The sequence below is a fragment of the Parasteatoda tepidariorum genome, chromosome 4, assembly GCF_982258835.1.
Source record: "Parasteatoda tepidariorum strain Cologne lab strain chromosome 4, Ptep-v5.0, whole genome shotgun sequence".
In the NCBI taxonomy this organism is placed as follows: Eukaryota; Metazoa; Arthropoda; class Arachnida; order Araneae; family Theridiidae; genus Parasteatoda; species Parasteatoda tepidariorum.
Window position 1 is genome coordinate 122,291,712 of NC_141758.1, and position 19,512 is coordinate 122,311,223.

The following is a 19,512-nucleotide window of genomic DNA, read 5'->3' on the forward strand; positions in this document are numbered from 1 at the left end:
GAAAAGGAAAATTAATTTCATCCAGATAATTTGAATGATAAAAAAAATACTTTCTAATATTTTAAGACCTGCCACTATTATTGTAAATATGACTTTCTTACTAATTTATATTTTTTTTCCTTTTAGGTTCCAATAATTACAAGTTTCAACATGTAGACGGAAACAGTATTTAAAATAATTTTGTTGGTTTGTAAAAAAAGTGAAATTTTAGTTTTAAATAAAAGTACTTTGAATTTCAGCTGACTAATTATTTAAATTTGTAGTTTTATAGCTTTAAAAATTCAAGCACCTTAGACAACTATCTTCTAAAAATACGAGTATGAGTTCCTATAAATAATTTTTACTAACTGTAGAATTTGGATAAGTGTTATTTTAAGATGATTTAAATCAATCTATTAAAATTATAGAAGAATTGTGCATTTGAAACTTTCTTTTATAGCTTAACAAAACAAGCAATTACTGCTGAAGGTTTAACATTAAAAATTTCAGGTTGATAAATGATCTCCACTAGTGAAAAAAAATGTAATGTACATTATTCTTCATATAATATATATAATATCTTTATATATATATTATGTTTTTTTATATAGTGAGTCTAAAAATTAATAAACTAGGTGGTCCGTATAACACCTCACCTTCGTAAGTGCTAAAAAAAAATTGATAAATGATAAATTAATACATGGAACACATGGCGCTAATTAAAAATAACCTTTCCAATTGTTGAAAATACACTTCAGGTTGATTTATAACAACCAGAAGTGTAAAATGGCCCACCTTAGGTTGAAAAATATATATCTCTACAAGCATAAAATTATATACCTGAGGTTGAAAAACAATTACCTGATGTCGAACAAAATACACATGAGGTAGATTTATAATAAGCTGAAGTGTAAAATGACACACCTTAGGTTGTTGAATAAATACTTCCACAAGTGTAAAAAAATATACTTCAGGCTGAAACATATATACCTCTGGAGGTATATTTAAGGTACATTTGAGGTTGATTTAGAGGTATTCATTTGCACCCTTTTCAACCTTTACGACGTATTTAAACAACAACCTCCTTTATACCTTTAAAATATACCTCGTTTATACTTCATTTATACCTCGATTTTTTCATAAGGGAGTCCACGGTGATACGTGAAGCCTACGACAGTTTCGCTTCAAAAGCTCTCTCCTCTCATCAAGATTCTTTTGCTAGAAACAAATATATATTTTTCTAATTTAAAATAACATAAATGCTGTGTTTACGAAGAAAAAAAAATTAATTGAACATATGGTAATTTTTTAACAAAGATACATTTTATTTTAGTTAATTTTTTATTAAATAATTAAAATTTTTTCTCCCATATGAAACTTAAATTAATTAAATTTAATTTAATGAATGAATCAATGTTTGAAAAAAATTTATGGATTATCCCTTTGTACAGTACTGGGACATATACGTCCCACTTTACTTAGTTGTAAATTAAACCCTCTAAATCATCAGTGGGATAATTTAAGTCCATTTTTCGCAGCTACTGCCCTCTATAAACGTTTTGCGATATATATTATCTATGAATACAATTTCTTTTTCAGAATCTGGCATCACCTGAGGCCTTCCAAGTGTGCCGTTTGTTTACGTCTTTACTTTAATTTTTGAGTGAAATTTATGGTGTTTTTAAATGAAATTTAAAGATGTCTGGTGAGTATATTAACAAATTTTCCTTAATATTTAGGCATTTTTCTTTTGAAAATTATAAAAATATAAAGTTTAGTTATTGTTCATGTTTTGAAAAAATCGACTTTTGATTTTGTTATGCAATGAATAAGTTGGATTTTAGCATTCTTCAAATTGAAAACAGTTGCTTGTATGATAAAAAATGTATTGTGATGTTACATTTATTCAATCTGAAATATATTTTATATGTTTTTTAATGTACAGTCGGTCCTCTATTTAACGTTGTCACTAAATCCGATTAATAAGTTCGTTATATGGAAAATTCATTAAGTAGAAAATCACCTGTTGACGTACTTAAACAACACAAAACGAGTTTTTAATTTCGTAAACACTGGAGATGATAAAAAAAGCAATTGATACACTTGAAAACTAGTATCTACTATTTATTTTATAAATCTTATTCATTAAAGAAATCTGCATAGGTAACAGGAAAAGGACAAAACATTATCTAGTGTTACACTATCATGCTAAATATTTTTAACCAAAAAAAGCTAAATTTGTGTATAAAATTATTGTTGCATTTATAATAAAAGTAATTTTAAATATACGTAACCGTATGCGCTCTTAACTTTAATTACTAGCGATAAAATCCATTAAGTTTGTCTGAGTTTTTCGTTTGAAATACAAACAACGAATTTTACTGCTTTCTCTAAAAGTTAAGTGGCATCAAAAATCAATTCAAGGTCATTTCCCCCATAAAATGAGCTAACAAGTTTGAAATCTTTTGGGAAAGTGGATCTCAAAGGAAAGTACGTTAAATAGAAAATTCACTTTGCTATTTTGAAGTTATTTTATGAAGAAATTTCCAAAATTTTCTTAGTTCCTCGAAAAAAAAATCTCAAAATAGAGAAGTTCGTTAAATAGAAGTTATTAAAAAAAAAAAACTTTAGCTGCCAATTAAAAATACACTAATCAGATCATTTCTTATTATATTATGGAAGATAAATTAATTTCTAATTTTTTATGGTGATGAATTCAGGGGTCATACACTTATTTCTTGTTTTCAACAGGTGCGGTAATAAACTTTGTAGGGGTTGGTTCACAATTATTGATGTGCCTCTTTTATTTAGTTCTTAAAATGATCAATTCTAATCTTGTCTTTTAATTGGGGAAATTACGTTTATTCACTAAAGCACATTAAGCAGCATATTTACTGTGTTCGAGATTATTTTAAGCAAAATGGAACATTAAATAATTAATGTATGAATAAATACTTTAGATAATTATGTGTTAATGCAACTTCTTTGATAGTTAAGGATTTTTTTTTCTTTTCTTTTTGTCCTTTAAAAATATTTTTTATTTATAACAGTTTTAGACCAGGCTCTTCTTATGTTGTATAGAGAAATGAAAGTTGGTATGAAAACTGGGTACTAACCTTTTAGTTAAAATCTATATAATTTGTATACTTCTACAAAATTCATGCAGTAAAAATTATTGCATCAAATATTGTTGTATTGCACATACCTGTTAATAAAGCATGTTCTTATTCAGCTCAAAACGCAAGATATTCAGCGAGAGCAAAGAACGGAGTGAAATGTCCCGCCTACAGTTTAAGGATGTCAGGTACAGCCGAAGAAATCAATAAGCATGTGGCTTTCTGCATACAGGTTCATTTATTCATTCCTCTTTTAAATAAGATTTGCTGTTTCTCTCGGTTGTTGCCATTGTCCCTATAACTAGTAATTTAAATATCACAATGTATTGTCAAAAAATATCTATAATAGTTTTACAATTTAACTAATTCCTATTATTCTTGCATCTGTCAATTTTTTCGTTGTCCAAATAGAATTCATCAACACTCACAATATCGTGTTTATTAATTATCGTTACATGTAATATTTTTCATTGCAACTTTTTGATATGCTATCTTTTTGATGTTTGATATTTTGTGAAAGGGTTTTCCCTAAAGAATAACATATTGAATGTTCAGACAAGTTCGAAAAGGGAGTGAGTTTTTAGTATTTGATATCACTGCAATATGAAGGGGAAAAAATAATAAAACTAGTGATAACGCATCTTATGAAGATTTTTACGAGCTTACCATATTATTGTTTTATTTTTAGGCAAACATGTTAATTTCCAGATAATTTCTTTCCCAAGAAAAGAAAAAGTTTTTAGCAAGTTAAAACTATTTTATTTTATATGTGGAAAAGATAAATGTTTTGATGTGTTCAAAAGTTTTTATTTTCATCTTTACTATGACTTGGAATATCAAAAACCTTTACAGTTGACATTCTAGTATCTGCTTTTGTCCTGTACCTTAAAAAATGATTAGGTAAATATAAAATTGTTTATAGATTTGTAGGAAAGGTATTATCAATTATGCCATCTATCTTAAGGTATCCCAACATAGAATAGAGTTAATATGACTTATAGAAAGGTGAGTTGGAGTTGTATTTTTGTAGTGGTAGACACACTACAGTACTTTCCCATCCAAATTTTTTTCTGTGATAAAATTCAATGAGGGATACCACCAGTTGATTTATTGCTGCTTCATGCTAAGCCGGGAGAGCTGTATTAAGATCACCAGGCTTTGAGTGCTGATCGTGAGAGCTGTATTAAGTTCGCAGCTGCTCTTGTGTTGCAAAAAGCAGTTGAGTGTATGTAAGCAGACACATTGCGTGATGGGGGCAATTATGCAGTCACAAATAGCATGATAACTGTTTGATGTTTACTATCTGCTGAAGAAGGCGCATTCAAATCAAAATAGGTGTGTACAGATGGCATCTCAAATGTAGGGCAAGTATTATCGACCGTGCCATCTTTCATCAATCTAAAGGTACCAGAAATTGAGACAATTTGCAGACTTGATCATTATCTCTTGAAATACTGGACTGATTTTAATGACATTTAATATGTACATATTATGATACAATACAAAACAAGTAACCATTCAACAATTGTAATACACATGCATGATCGTGCGTAACACTCGTTAGAGTATTAAATTGCCGCTGGACAATTCTGGCCAATTGCCACAGGAAATGATAATGTGCCTTATTTCACATATGAAATCACGCTGCAAGGCCTGTATATCTGTGAGAGAGGACCATACCCCCTATTAACTTTTTTTTTTTTTTGTTTATTCAGCAACCACTATTTAATACCTTCTGGCTCCAATGAGTGTTTTGCACGATCATGCCTGTGCATTACAATTGTGAAATGGTTGTTTTGTATTGTATCAATGTATGTACATATCAAATTTTATTGAAATCGGTCTCCTGTAGTTACAGAGATAATTGACCGCAAATTCTCTTAATTTCTTACACCAGTGTGGAATTGAGTTTTATACTAATGAATTATAATTGTATTTTTGTAGTTGTAGACAGACTATAGATTTAACTTCTTCTTTTTTGAAGGATTCTGATGTTAATGTCGATGATACTGACAGCTTTGAAAAATATGAAATTGGTGATGAGACTAGAATACGACCTATTAGTTTAGTTCCTGGAGGATATAGATGTAAGAATTACTTCCTGTTTTTTTTCTCTCTATAAAACGTATAAACATACATTTTCTTTTGATTAATCTGTATTTTATTGAATTCAGGGTATCCGCACACCTGGAAAGTACACCCGGTATTAAACAAAATTTGTCATGAAATGTCATAATTTTTACTATTTTTTTAAAAAAAATCATGAAAAGTCATGGATTTAGGTCACCAAAAAATCTTATTTTTAAAATGGAATGTACCCCCTCCCCCCCAATTTCATGGTGTTCCGAATATCTGAATTTGTAACAAAACCCCCCTCACAGTCATATTTTATTGAAATATAAAATGAAGATGCAGAGTTTTGGTTATACCTATCAGTTCAATGAATGTTATTATAATGCTTTTTTAAATTTATTGTTGTGTTTTTGTCGGGGAAAATAGTAACTTCGTTAAGTCATGAAAAATTCTTGGAATTAATCATGGAAAGTCATGAATTTGAAATTCTAAAATGTAGCAGATACTCTGTGAATTCAGCATATTTTTTAATTTTTGTAAAGGGAATTAAGTAAACTCTAGGTTCATTTCTTTAACACGTTGAATGCCACACTAATTTTACATGTCTTGCCTGTCTGCCAAAATGATTTTCTCAGTATGCATTGCATATTTTGATGAAATATTATATACAACAAAACATTTAATTTTTGCTATCATTCGTGTAATCAAAATTTACTCGAATTATGTGTTTCTAATAATCTTGGCTTCACCAGTGACCCCCATGGCATTCAACGTGTTAAATCAACTTGACTTAACTCATTTTAGGCCAACCATATACATTTTATAGAATGTGGTGTTATTTTCATTGAAATATGCTTATATTACATTCGTTAAGACACACAAAAAAGTTTCATGCATGAAAAATTATATTTTATTTAAGAAATAAAATGGGGCATATAGGCACCATTCACCAAATTAATGAACAAACCATTTAGTTAAACACTTGCTTTTTCTATGGAATTTTTTCATTTACTGACTTGCAACTTTAATCCATCATAAGAAGCTAATGATAAATCTCAAAAGGACTAATTATACATTTTCAAAAAATTTCATTTGTCAATAACCATTTTAAGTTGAAAAACTTTGGTAGTTTTAAAATTTCTCAATAAAAAGTGTTTACTCCAATTGAATTACTATTAATTTTTGGGGTGTCTTAAGAACCCTTGACAATAGCAGAAAAATAAAATTAGTGAAAAATATACTCCACAGTGTTAATAAATTTTTATTTTATTTAAATGGTGTGTTTGTGCCCCTTTCTCCAAAAATGAGTTAAATCAATTAAAATCAACTAATATTTTTAAAAATCATTAGTTTGAATCAAATTTTTTTACAAAAATAAAATCTTTCAATGAAATTTTCATAGTTTTATTTATAAATATATTGCTCTGCTAATAAGTTTCAAGCAAAATTACGTTAGTACTAATTCCTATGCATTCTAAAACTAGGGATGGATAATTTAACTGTTTAAAAACACATTCTTGAAAAGTGCAATTAATTTTAATATTACAAATATATTTTTATATCATAAAATTATCTTTGTTTAAAGTGTAATTTTTTAAGAAAAAAAATTTATTACTTTATATTTATAGATGATTGTGCTCTGAATTTCCGGATTTTTCGCTAACCATGTTCCGTAGGTTTCTGGAAATCCAAGGTCCAGAAGTTTCAAGAAATCATTGACCACATTAATGTATAAAAATTCTTGTATATTTTATTTAAAAATATTAGAACTAGAATTTATACTTGACATTTCTTTCATTTATAAATATATTTTCTCAAAGAATAATAAATGTGATTAGAGATAAAAGTAAACTTATACATAATTCTTCATTTAAATTATGCTGTATATAATTTATTTAGAATTTCATGTTTTGAAGATATCAATGGTTTAAATTTATAAAAACATTAATTTTTTGAAATGGGTTATTAATGATTTTACTCAAGAAAATTTCAGGATTTTTGAGTTAGGTTCACAATCACCCCTGTATATTTGTAAACCTTTAATAAAAGTATTAAAGGTAAGGGAGCCATTTCCAAAAATTAAAAAATAACTTAATGACCATGAAATTATTGCATTGATTCATTTGTTATCTTTCATTTTTTCAGTAGTTCATTATGATGCATTTGTATATATTATGTGCGATAAAATAGATTTTTGTGCAATAATATTGTTCAAAATTATTTTAAATAATATTTTCTGCTATAATTGCCTTTATAAAATTTATCTGATGAATTAAATTTAATTATTCATTTCTAAAATAATCCCTTTTTTATGTTTATTTGGGGCAATCAGAGATTTAGGACACATTTTAAGCCGTCCTGTCCGAAACCATTGAATTCACAATTTTAAAAAAAGCGAAAAATGAAAGGTTAATTTTTGAACAGAATGAAGAAAAGTTTTTGTTTTATTAAAAAAGTTTATTATTGTTTTTAATATAGCATTATTTATCCTTATGCAAAAGCATAATTTATCAGTATTAAAAGCATATTTATTCATATTTAAAGGTATTCACTTTTGTTGTTCATTGAATTGTGGAGCTTCATAAGTTATAAATCTTTTCTTATTTCCATTAATAAGTTACAGCAAATTGTATAAAAAGTTTCAAATATTTATAAATCTATGTAATTGTGTGTACAATAGTTATTCACGTAGACTTTTTACCTTTCTCCAACGTTCAAGGTTTAGAACATTCTAAGACAGTTTTGAACACCCATAAGTCTTGTCCAAATTTTGCTTAAGACATCTACAAACCTCAACCCTGATTTCAAGTGATCAATGATTGTGTAAAATTTGAATTCCATTTAAATCATCTTTTGTTCTTTAAAATGAATTTTAAGTAATTTTTTAATTTGTGTGAAAGGAACTGAGTATATTTTTATGATGGCCTTTCCAAGCAATCAGTGTTTATGTGAAATTGTAATTCTTTAATTTCCTTTATGTTTTAACTGCTCTGCATGGAGATTCTGTTAGACAGACAGCTGAAGATGAAGATCTGAATGTAGATGTTGATGATACAATAACCTATGGGGACCCTCAGTATCCTTTTTATTCCATCAATACCTAATTTGTGTTTTAATGTCATTTTACAAAGGTATTTTTATTTGTAAAACTAGCAGGGGAAAGGTTAGCCTGGAAAAAATTCTTGAGTAGGTCCACCCTGGGCTGTCGAGCCATTGATGATGATTTTTATTTGGAAATTTCATTTACTTTTCTTGTGGTGCCCAGGATACCTTTACTTTTATAATTTTATGTTGAGCAATTATTGTTGCTTGAATCTGGTGCATAGCATTTTTGAAAAGTGTTTAAAGGTGCTTATTTTCGTTTTTTAAAAGACCTTAAAGGTGCTTTATTCATTGGGTGTTTTTAAAAAGTGCTTAGTTTTCCCTTTTCTAAAATAAGATTTTTTTTCTTTAGTATGTCTATTTTCGCCACATATTGTGCAAAAGCTTGCTTTTCACTTTGTATTCAACGTTTTCACAATTCATTCAACCACAATCCATTTTGACCTACTGTAGGTCAAAATAGTAAATAAAATAGTAGGTCAATAGTAAGGTAAAATTATTTTACATGTTTGATGAAATGCTTGCGAGTCTACTGAGCTGAGTTCAGTGAGATTTTAGCACTCTCGTGCTATCCTGCTTCATTTTACAAAATATTCTCGATTTTAGTCTTCATTTTCCACCCTCTGAAATCGAATCGAAAAATCTCTCGATCTTTTTATGGTGACTGATATAATCAAGAAAAGTAATTATTTTATCATGATCATGAAAAGTATTTTGTGTTTTGTTAAAGTACATAGTGCTTAAAAATATTTTTTGAGTACTTAAAATGACTTAAAAGGAGCTTATTTTTGTTGAAAGATTTGGCCACGCAGCTAGGCTATATATTTTTAGAGGAATATCATTTCAAAGGCAAAATAAAAATAAATACATACAATAAGTTATCTAAAATAAAACTTTCTTCTGCCATGAGGCCTTTGAAATATGGAATTCTAGAAAATTCGATATTTCAAGGTCCTTGCGGCAGAATAATTATTATTTTATAGAATTATTATTATTTTTTCTGGGCAGTTTTACATCTTTTTCTTTTTTATTTTCAAAGGGGTTAATCCGAAACTGCTAATTTCTGTTTTATTTAAATAATATAGGAGTAGTAAGAAATATTTTTGCTTTAATTAAGTATTTAAATTTGAAACCCTTTCACTATGAATAAATATCTTAAACTGTGTTCCTTTTATTATTATTTTCAGTACTTTTTAAGCAAAATAATTTTTTGATATAAGTGTTTTGATTGCAAAAAAAAAAAAAATGGTTTTTAATAATATATTTTTTTGCAAAATGTGAAAGAATTTTATAAAATTCATACTTCATTTTGTTTTTAGCCTAACAGGTGTTTTTTATTTTGCAGTCAAATGACAGAATATTTGATTTCAAATCCCAGTTTGTTGCTGCATCATTTTGTACTAATAACTGAACAAATTTAGCTGAAAAACAGTTTAGTTATTCTATTTGCAATTAAAAAAAAGTATATCATATTATAAGGAAGCTTTTGTGATGTTTGTATGATAACAGATAAAATGTTTTTTAACCAGATAAAAGTGACAATTTGCACTTTATACTATACCTCTAGTTTGACTATGGTAAGAACTCCCCTTGCCACAAAGTCTGAGGCTTTCTGCTGCTATGGAAACAAGACTAGCACATTTCTGGGAGGGTAATTCTTGTCACTCTAGAGCTAACACAATTGACCGAAGAAAGAGTTCATTTCTCTTGGCTGACTGGAGGCAAAACTTACCCTAAACAGTGACCCCACACCCTTACTTGAAATAGTTTTACCTCGCTACCAAAGTCACCGTCGCAGGTCCAGACAAATGGCATGGGACTTCAGACAAACTCTATTTGTTTGATAACCATTGGTTAAAAGTTACATTGTAAATTCGTTCTGTAGTTCCACAGCATGTTATTGTATACTTCTCTAATTACAATGTTTCCTTAATTAAAATTTGATATTCTGAAATTGATGTGATTTCTAACACGTCATCTGAAAAAGATAGATCAGATTTGGAACAGCTTCGAAAGGCCGTGTAATTATTACTTTTATTTTATTTGTATATATTGGCATGCTTTATTTTCAATGTTAGCTATACTATTATTTTTCAAGAAATGTTTTGATAATTTCAGTGTACATTATAAGGTTGGTATATTGCTGCACACTAGTACAAGATTCTGTCCTTTTTCTTAATAATTTAATCAAGTAAAAATGAAATCTAAATTTATGAAAAATTCATATTGATTTAATATTTCTCCTCGGCTTGCTTCGGAACAAGTTATTACTCAATAATGAAGTGAGCTATCTATGGGCAGAACATTATCCATAGAATTAATGGTGACTCATGGTCTGAAACCATGAGTATGATTGCTCCCCCTTGTCACTTGATTTAATTTTATATTTTAAAACCGTAGTTGATCAGTCGACCCAATTTTGGGATTGCGTCTACTGATGTCCAACTCCGTAGTCTTATACTTTTAAACTCAATTTAGAAGACAAGAAAGCTCCTATATCAGTATCCCCAGAGGTGTGATTTGTTATGGGAACACGGAGGACTTTGTGACTCAACGATCTTTTGGACATGGGCCCAGTGCCCTGTCAGTTACTACAGCTACTAATTCTGCATGCGTTATTATTTTTTTTCATGCTTGTACATAGCTGCAAACTCAATTGCATTTTCCAATAGGCTACAGTATTTTGCCAGTTTCTCCTGGTTTAATAAATATTCTCCTGGTTTTTGTGCATTTTAGAAAATTCCCTAAAATTGAGTAAGTTTCCTTAAAAAAGTCCCTATTGAAATGGAATTTTTGTGCAGATTATTGCTGGCTTGAATATTTAAATAAGTGTCACTAATTTTAATTATTAATTGCTAATTTTAGTTATTAATTATTGATTCTAATTTTAATTATTAATTGCCCAAAAAAGAATAACATAAAAAAATATGGGGTTTAACTATTCACAAGGAAACAATCATAGATTTTAACTTTCTTGTATTGATATCAGAAATAAATTAAATAAACCCTTTTTGTATAATATTGCTCATGCTTCAGAAAAATGTGTTTTTACAAAAAATTTAGATTTAGTCCTTACTAATTTTTAACTCTTTCAATTTTTGTATCTACAATATAAGCATTTTGAGAATGACTTTGAAATTTGTCATGATAACAAACATGTCCAGTTTTTACTCTTATTTTTTTATAGCATTAAGTTACAAAATTACTTTAGTTAGTTAAAATAATAGTGCTGATATTGTTTTCATTATAAAGTTCTGTTGGAAAAAAAGTTGTATTTCGGGTTAGTGCTTAAAAAAGAGTTAGTAAAACTATCATGCATTACCTGCAAAAATATTAAGTTTGTATTTTTTCTTCTTCCAGAGATTCATCTGCACATCCTCAAAATTTAGAGATAAGTCATAAATGGTCTATAGCAGGTAAGTAATTAGTTTTATCTTCTAACATTAATTTTTTGTTTATGTGCTTCGATACAGATAAGTTTGATAACATTTATAGGTAAAAGGGGGCAATAGAGGGCACTGACCAGGAAAAATGTGTATTGATATTATTTGATAAATTGTTATTGATTAAATGTGTTCTATATTTTAGTCACTGACCCACAGACTAGTAATATTTTATTTTCTCAATTTCTACCTCCGGAAGTATGGTTCCCTGTTACATACCTGTCAAGTCTCCTGTTTTTTAACGAAAAACGTCCTGTTTTTTTCCTGTTTTTGATTTTAATTACATAGGTTTATAGAAACATTTTTTAAAGCATATATCTATAAAAAAATTAACGCAATTTCAGATAATACAAATTTAGTGACTCACTGTCTATGCTATATTGTTTTAATATTTCAGTTAGAACCTATTACTGGAATTAATTGTCATCCTTGGCCTTCTAAACAAATTAGTACTACTTTTCTGATAAGTTTAATTTTTAGTACGTAGCAGTTTCATTGTTTTCAACCTTTTTTATTGATTTTAATTACATAGGTTTATAGAAACATTTTTTAAAGCATATATCTATAAAAAATTTAACGCAGTTTCAGATGATACAAATTTAGTGACTCACTGTCTATGCTACCGTCTTCACATTAATCAATGAGCATATCTGACATAAGAAACAAAAAATAATTAAATATTAAAAAACGTGTAATAAGCTCCTTTTTCAATTACTCTGAGCTATAACCTAGCAAACATCACTAATGTTATTTTAAAATATGTGAAAGAGAAAAAATAGCTATCTGCAATTTCGTACTTATTAATAATTAGTAAAGTTGTAAACCAATGAAAAAAAATTTTTTTTCAAACATTTCTCTTTAACGAAATAATTGAAATTTTCAAATGACTTTAGAAGCTGTAACTGGACCTTTTCCCTACTGTCCAAGTGTCAGGACACTAGAAATACTGAACCAAGTTACAAATTTTATTAAAAATTTAATAAGGGACATTCACTAATTTACATTTGTAATCTAAATCTATTAAGATGTTCTTAGTTTGCTTGATTCCTTACATATCTTTATAAATTCAGTATGATCGATAATATTAATCTTGTTAATGTTTTTGGTCAATGTACATTTATAAATAACTCTTATTTAAATCTAAAATATTCAATTGATAACTTTTTTAAATAATATTTTAACTAATTATTAATTTGAATTAAAATTATTTTTTACATAATCAAATAAAGTTGTTATTAAATTTAAAAATAGAATAAAATCTCAATATGAATTTGTGCATACATTGTTATTATTGTGGAGCTCTTTAAAAAGAAAAGAGCCTTTTCTCAGAAACTAGTTATTTTATTATGATCATGTAAAGTCTGTGAAAATGATTTTGCATTATGTTGGCAGGTATATATAAGAAATTCTTTTTTTTTTTTTCGAAATTAAGGTGATTAATGTGGTTTTTCTTTGTAGGAATCTTATACAAAACCTGTTGTATCCACAACCTGTTGGCATGTGCATTGTGAAGAATGTTGGCTCATGACAATGGTAACTATATTTCCTTCCTCAGAAGGCACTTACTTAAGCCTTCTGATAAAAGATATATTAATAATCATTTTTTTTTTTCAAATTACTGAACAAAACTTTCATAAATGCAGATTTAGCAATTTTTAAATCAATACAAATCTTTAATATTTTAAAAACTTTTCAAACAAAAAACAAAATTTAATATTAACTTAATAAATTAAATTTACATTTTTTATTTTTTACATTTGGTTTTTTCCTCTCACTGTTGTGTTACTATAAGCTGTTATGTTAAAAAATGTTATAAAAAGAATGGTCAAGTTTATATTTTTGTTTTCTTTTATGATTTAGTTTTTATTCAATTCCTATTATTAGAGTTCCCACTCTCCCTATTTATCTCGTTCAAATTTTCAATCGTTGATAAAATACTTCATCCACTCAAGTTGAAATACATTTTGTTTTTAAACTTGTAGTGGGTGTGACACTTGATGCTAATACAGTTTTTTCAATTACTAATCCATTCATTAAATGTAATTAATTAATTTTAGTTTTACTTGATAAGAAAAATTGTAATTATTTAATAAAAAGTAACTAAAATAAAAATTTTCTAGTTTACTTTTTTTTTAGTCTACTTGAAGTAAAATATTTAATTTTTTGAACATTTAAATAAATTAAAACTATGTAATTCTGTTTTAATTGATGTGTAAGTTTTTTTCTTTCGTGATATATTTTATAGCATTTTGACAAATGTATAGAATATTTACGTATATATATATATTCAAAAGTAGAGAAAACATGGAAAATATTACAAAACAAAGAAAAAAGGGGGAAAATTAATAAAAATTCGGAAAATAAAAGATTATATTTTATTTTATAAAATTATTAGAAAAGATTTTATAATTTTTTGCGGATTTTTATAATTTTTTTTCTGATTTCTACTACTATTTTTCTTTTTTTCATTGTTTTGTAATTTTTTCCATTTTTTCTCTACTTTTTGAACTTATTTTATCAGCTCTATTTGCTTGCAGCTTATGCACAGTAAATAAAACTTATTGTTTTTCTTAATTTTCTTTGTTTTTTTCTTTTTGTATTTATTTATTATGCTATATGTATATATATATATATTGTTGCTTTAACGCTGTATGATATACCAAATATGATACAGAAACGTTAGTTTTTGGTTCGACAATTGATTGTTAGGTGGAGCACTGGCAGTATGAATTTCTTAATTGGCTTTTAAATATAGATCTATATTTCAGATATGCTACAGCAGTTTTGTAAAAACAGCTGAACTTTTATCGCTATAATGCAACAATTATATCTACTATGTTAAATAAACATGATCACTATACTTTATACATAAATTAGATTCAATTATTTTAACAATTCAATGCGTACAAACAGAGAATGAGGATATGAAAAAAAGCAAGCAACTACTTTACAAAGAAAATTATGTTAACTTCATTCTTTTGTTTTCAGTACTTTTAACCATTGATACAAGCTTCCTTTTGTGTTTAATTTGCTGAATTATTTATTGTTTAATTTGTTTATTTCTAATAGTTTTAATTTTATTGTTGGAAATGATTTTTTCTTTTAAAACAATTCTTGCTTAATTTCCAAATCTTATTGATATGTCATTCTTGCTAATTTTAATTTATGACACAACTTGCCATGAAGGTTGGACAAAATAACAGAAACACTTCTATGCAAACAGATTTTTTAATATTTTTCAAAAAATACTTAGAAAATTATTTAATAACTTTAGATGTGTTAAGTTCATGCGATTTCTCATACATATTAATAAAGTTTAGAGCTTTCAAAGGTTTGAGGGACTGGCAATAAATTGCAATCGAATTTTTTTTTTTTTAACACACTAAGCAATAAGCTTGTAACTTGCATCGATTACTTTTGTTATGATATGCAATAACAGCATAAAATTTCGTAAGCCTAACCTAAACATTCATGGAAATATAGACATTTAAAAGAAAAAAAATATTGAAAATGCAAAAAGTTTCTAGTAATTTTGTTGTTTCTAGTAATTTAAAATTCCAAAATTGATATGAGGGCTGTAACTGCAATCTGGAAAATATGATCGTCGTTGTCAAGAGAGCAATAAAAATTCTCCTCAATTTTAATGATTTTACTAATAATTGAATTACTATAATTATATGTATTATTATAGTAATGTAAATTTAATAACTCCTTAATATTAATTTCATTCTTTGCATATTTCACCATGTCTCTAACGGAGAAAACATCATTTTTAAAGACTCTTATTCTATGCACAGAGTGCAAAAAGGTTTCTTTAAAAATGAAACCTTTTTGCACTCTGTGCAAAGAATAAGAGTTAGATTAATCATTATCATCAATGGCTCGATAACCCTGGGTGGACCTTGGCCTTCTGAAGATGTTTTTTCCAGTTTAACCTTTTTCCTGCTAGCGTTTTCCAGTTTTTAGTGTTTAAGATCAAAAGGTCTTTTTCTAGGCCAATCTCAAATTTTGCCTGCTCTCTTTTGTGGCACGGTCTTCGTCCATTCTGATAGTGTGTCCTGCCCATTTTATTTTTTGTCGTTTAATAAAGTTAATAATGTCAGGTTCTTTATATGAGTGATAAAGCTCTAAATTTGTTCTTCTAAGCCACACAAACTTCAAAAATACTTCTCAAGTCCTTTCTCTCAAAGGTACCCAAAATAACTTATCTGTACAAGATAGGGTCCAAGTTTCAGAAGCATATGTTAAAATAGATCTTAAAAGAGATTTGTACAATAAAACTTTTGTTTTTCTATGAATTACATAAGATTTATATATTTTCGAATTCCATTCAAACATCTATTGGCAATAATAACTCTCCTTTGTATTTCCATTGTAATATTGTTCCTGTTAAATTAATAGTTTATTAAATAAGAGCAAAAATTTTAAATTCAAAGATATACAAATTTTTATATAACTTTAAATGACAAAATCTGCTGATTTTTACAATTCTGAGTGCAAAATATATTTGACTTGATTAAATAGTTCTACAAATAATTTAATTTATGAAAAAATTACATTTAAAAATCCAAAGTTTCAACTGCTTTCCCGACTAAACTATTCGGACCTAATCTTCCAAAAGGTATATCCATTTGGAAGAAGTACATACTTTTCAAATTTTCTCGGCTAAAAATATTATCTGCTCAAATGAGTTAGAATATGCAGGGTGTTTATAAAGTCCCGGACACATTTTGATGTTTAATAACTCATAAAATAATAAAGATAGATTAAAATTAATAACATAAAGGGTTAGATAGACTCAAAAACTTCATGACCCTTGTCAATGAACTTCCATGTGTGCCCCCTTTGTCTCACGGAGAGTATCAAGTCAATAGTCAATTTCACGCCAGGTAGCGGCAAACATGTTGGCATCCACAGTGGCTATTGCAGTTGTAATTCTGCCTTTTAGGTCATCAATGTTCGACACGATCTTCCTGTAAACATTGTCCTTTATAAATCCCCAAAGAAAAAAGTCCAGCGGTGTTATATCAGGTGATCTGGGTGGCCAAGGAATTGGACCTCCTCGCCCAATCCATCTTCCTGGAAAATGGTCATTCAAAGAGCTACGAACGATGATACCCCAATGAGGTGGTGCACCATCTTGTTGCAAAAAGACATATGGCTGAAGCTCTTATAGTTGTTGAAATACTAAGTTTTCCAACATGTCTAAGTATAGGACTGATGAGACCGTCTCTTCTGTAAAAAAGAAAGACCCAATGACTCGGTCCTGAATTAGTCCACACCACACAGTAACCTTAGGGAAATCCCTTTGTGTCTCACAGTATTTATGGGGGTTTTCAGATCCCCATATACACACATTATGGTGATTAACAATGCTAGAAACATGAGAGGATGCTTCGTCGGAGAACATTATGCGCTTCAGAAAATCAGCAGCATCTTCTATCCTTCCTAACATATCTGTTGTAAACCTCTAAAAAAGAAGGGGGCGCACATCGAAGTTCATTGACAAGAGTCATGAAACTTTTTGAGTCTATCTAACCATTTATGTTATTAATTTTAATCAATCTTTATTATTTTATGAGTTATTAAAGATCAAAATGGGTCCGGGACTTTATAAACACCCTGTATATTGTTAGGCACTCTTATCATTAAGGTTGCATTTTAGTAGGTAAAATTTTGATCAAAAGCGCTTCATTTTTTTTTTTTTTTTTTAAATTTTATTATTGTTTTTTTTTTTTTCAATTCAATTCCTTTTATTACTTAATACTCTATTTATATCTCGTTCAAATTTGCAATTGTTAATAAAATACTTTTTATCCACTCAAGTTCAAATACACTTTTAGTGGAGGACACTTGATGTTTATACAGTTTTCTCAAATATTAAATCTTCTTTTAAATTCAATTAATAAATTTTTGTAGTATATGGGGAAAAAAATTTTAATTATTTAATAAAAAGTAACTAAAATAAAAATTTTCTTTGTTGACCTCTAAGTAGGAATTGACTTTAAGAAATCTTTTTTTATATTATTTTGCACCACTGAAATGTATTTTTGTGATTAATGTTCTTTTCCGACTGCGTCTCACGAGTCTCAAATAAATTAAAACAAGGAATGTTTTATCAGGTCACTTATAGTTGTTTCTCATATGTTAATTTCTAAAATGAATGTTGTCTCAATACTGAATAACTTTTTTTTTTTTCATTTATAGGGTGTAAAGAAACTTTGTCCCCAATGTAATAGGATCGTTTTTCCATCAGATTTAAGAAAAATTTATCTATGAATCATCAGCCACAATCATTGTATATTTGTAAATATTTCATTTGAATTGTATGATGTCCAAAGATTAGTAAATATTCTGTTTTTATATACATTGTTCTGAATTTATTTTTGTAAGTTCAAAAAATTATAATATGTTTCAAATATAAACTGCTAGTGAGATATATTATTAAAAATCAAGAATTCTTTTCTTTAATAAACTATTTCTCACAAGTCAGAAAAAATAGCATTATTTTTACAGATTGGAAAGTGACCAATCAGAATTGTCAATAGCAATAATTAAGTTTAATAATTCTATCGTGTATTATAATTATTCCGTATAAAAATTCTAGTTCTCAGAAGAATATTTACACTGACTTCATCTAATGATGTTTTGTTTCCTGACAAAATATTTGACGCATAAAACTGACATTATCTGACGCAAAATTTTATCTAATTGAAAACATTTTATGTATTTTTTTCTGACAGTCTAATTACTAGTAGAAACCTTTTTTTTTAAATATAATAAACAGTCTAATAGTTACTAAAAAAAGTGTTAGATTATCGGAATTGTAGTTAAGTCCAAAAAAGAGTAGTTTGAAAAATTTATTTTGTAAATTAAAGAAATTTCATACTTAAGCAGGGTTCCCATGGTACTTGAAAGTCCTTGAATTTTGTTGAAAAAAATCTGGGCCCTGAAAGGTCCTTGCATTTTGCCATCGAGCACTTGAAAAGTACTTGATTTTGTAGGAATTAAAATAATACCAATCTTTCTTACAAAAAAGTGGTAAAGAAATAATAAATAAATTCAATGGAGGATTATTGAAAAGGGGTTAAAGAAGATGCAAAACTTTTTTGTCCTAGATTTTTCACACCAGATTATTGTTGATCTCTCTGATATTTTGAAAGTTGAAATTTCTAAAAAAAATTTAGGTTTTGTAGTCAATAGTTTTTGAATGATATAGGGTGAATCGATTTAGAAACATGTTTAATGTGTTAACTTAATTATTACGGCAGGTTAATATTGTTATCCTATTTGTTCTTTTAATTTATGAACGAAGGATAATTTTTTATCATTTATGATCAAATATTTACGTTTAGTTTTTACTGCTAATAAATAAAATTTAATTCGACAGGTTTCATTAATTATGAATATACATTGTGATTTATATAAAATGTTCTACAAACTGCGATTTTAATGAAAGTGATTAATGAATCACATATTGTGTATTACTTTAAAGTGATTTGCAAATTACTCATCAGGATTCATGTTTTATAAATCACATATCATGATTCACATTAAAGTGATTTTTCAATCACACATCATGATTTCAATTAAAGTTATTTCTGAATCATATAATGTGATACATAAGGAATTAATTTATGAATCATGCCTCAAAATTCTCATTCTAGTAGTTTACAAATCACGCATTGCAATTCACAAAAGAGAAATTTAAGAATTACCACTCACAATTCTCATCAAAGAGATTTAAGAATCACACATAGATGTTCTATATTAAGAACCTTTCGAATTGCAGTTTGCTT

The 19,512-nt window shown here is 27.6% G+C and overlaps 1 long non-coding RNA gene across 2 annotated transcripts; it reads left to right on the forward strand.

Annotated features, from left to right (window-relative positions):
- Window positions 1-1,551: 1,551 nt before the first annotated feature.
- LOC147812673 (uncharacterized) lies at window positions 1,552-18,080 on the forward strand. Of its 2 annotated transcripts, XR_015433377.1 has the most exons (7): window positions 1,552-1,684; window positions 3,212-3,327; window positions 5,080-5,182; window positions 6,797-6,897; window positions 11,631-11,686; window positions 13,172-13,246; window positions 17,921-18,080. It is a non-coding gene; the product is annotated as an uncharacterized LOC147812673 (long non-coding RNA). The 2 variants fall into 2 exon arrangements; XR_015433378.1 differs by lacking the exon at window positions 6,797-6,897.
- The last annotated feature ends 1,432 nt before the right edge of the window (window positions 18,081-19,512 follow it).